The sequence below is a fragment of the Anabrus simplex genome, chromosome 2, assembly GCF_040414725.1.
Source record: "Anabrus simplex isolate iqAnaSimp1 chromosome 2, ASM4041472v1, whole genome shotgun sequence".
NCBI lineage: Eukaryota > Metazoa > Arthropoda > Insecta > Orthoptera > Tettigoniidae > Anabrus > Anabrus simplex.
The window spans coordinates 1156743073-1156744533 of NC_090266.1; the positions used below are offsets into that span (position 1 = coordinate 1156743073).

Below are 1461 nucleotides of genomic sequence, written 5' to 3' on the forward strand. Positions count from 1 at the left end.
ACAATGCTTTCCATGGCCAGTACACACAAAATGCTGTGTAAGGCTACGTTGTGCAGTTCTATTCAGATTGTTTGGAAGTAATCACCGAGTAAGTTGGCTCTGCGTGTTGGGTCGCGCGGCTATGAGCTTGCATTCGGGATGTGGTGGGTTCGAAACCAACGGTCAGCAGCCGTGAAGATGGGTTCCGTGGTTTCCCCTCTTTCACAGTAGGCAAATGCCTGGACCCTAACTTAATTAAGGCCACGGACGCTGCCATCAGAATCCTATCACTTCCCCATCCTCGCGACGCCGAAAACCTTCAATGTATTTTCTTTCTTAACCTGTTTACCCTCCAGGGTTCGTTTTTCCCTCGGACTCAGCGAGGGATCCCACCTCTACCGCCTCAAGGGCAGTGTCCTGGAGCTTCAGACTCTGGGTCGGGGATACAACTGGGGAGGATGACCAGTACCTCGCCCAGGCAACCTCACCTTCTATGCTGAACAGGGGCCTTGCGGGGGATGGGAAGATTGGAAGGGATAGACAAGGAAGAGGGAAGGGAGCGGCCGTGGCCTTAAGTTAGGTGCCATCCCGGCATTTGCCTGGAGGAGAAGTGGGAACCACGGAAAACTACTTCCAGGATGCCTGAGGTGGGAATCGAACCCACCTTTACTCAATTGACCTTCCGAAGCTGAGTGGACCCCGTTCCAGCCCTCGTACCACTTTTCAAATGTTCGTGGCAGAGCCGGAAATCGAACCCGGGCCTCTGGGGGTGGCAGCTAATCACACTAACCACTACACCACAGAGGTGGACTTCAATGTATTTGTGCGACGTTAAAAAACTAGCAAAGCAGAGTAAATTTCACTGTCAAGAGTTGATGACAATTAGCAGCCATAGGAAAAAAAATTGGGCCTGTCCGGGATTTGAACCCGGGACCTCTCGCACCCGAAGCGAGAATCATACCCCTAGACCAACAGGCCACTTGAAAAGCGTGTCTATGCTACTCTAATTAATATAACAGGTAACCGCTAGGTTGAGCATATTGTAACATAAGGATTGTTGTTGGCTTTCCATAGTCAACTGCACACTGCCTTAAAACTTGCAGATATTTAGCGATTGCCAAAGTCTTGATTACATTAAAGCTTCCAGGTCTTATTTAGATTATATTATGGGAACACGAAAGTGCTCAGTGGACGACGATAATCAGAAACGAACCGGCCATCTTGAAATCTGGTACAGAACTCTCCACAGATTTCTGTAACTAATTTGTACTTCAAATCTCTGATACATTCAGAGAAAACTTGAGTCGAAGTTAACCCAATGTTTCCGTAGCACAGAAATTAAATAGGTAAAGAGGGCCCATATACACGGGTTGGTCGGAAAACAACGTGAACCGGGTATGTGAGCGTTAGAGGGTTGGTGACACTGATAAATAATTTGATAACTCAAGCAGCTGCCATATTATCATGTATTTTCTGTTATCT

General features: G+C 47.7%; 1 non-coding gene across 1 annotated transcript; it reads right to left on the minus strand.

The window, feature by feature from the left end:
* Window positions 1–885: 885 nt before the first annotated feature.
* On the minus strand, window positions 886–957 carry TRNAP-CGG (transfer RNA proline (anticodon CGG)). The gene has a single exon. It is a non-coding gene; the product is annotated as a tRNA-Pro (tRNA).
* Between the last annotated feature and the right edge of the window lie 504 nt (window positions 958–1461).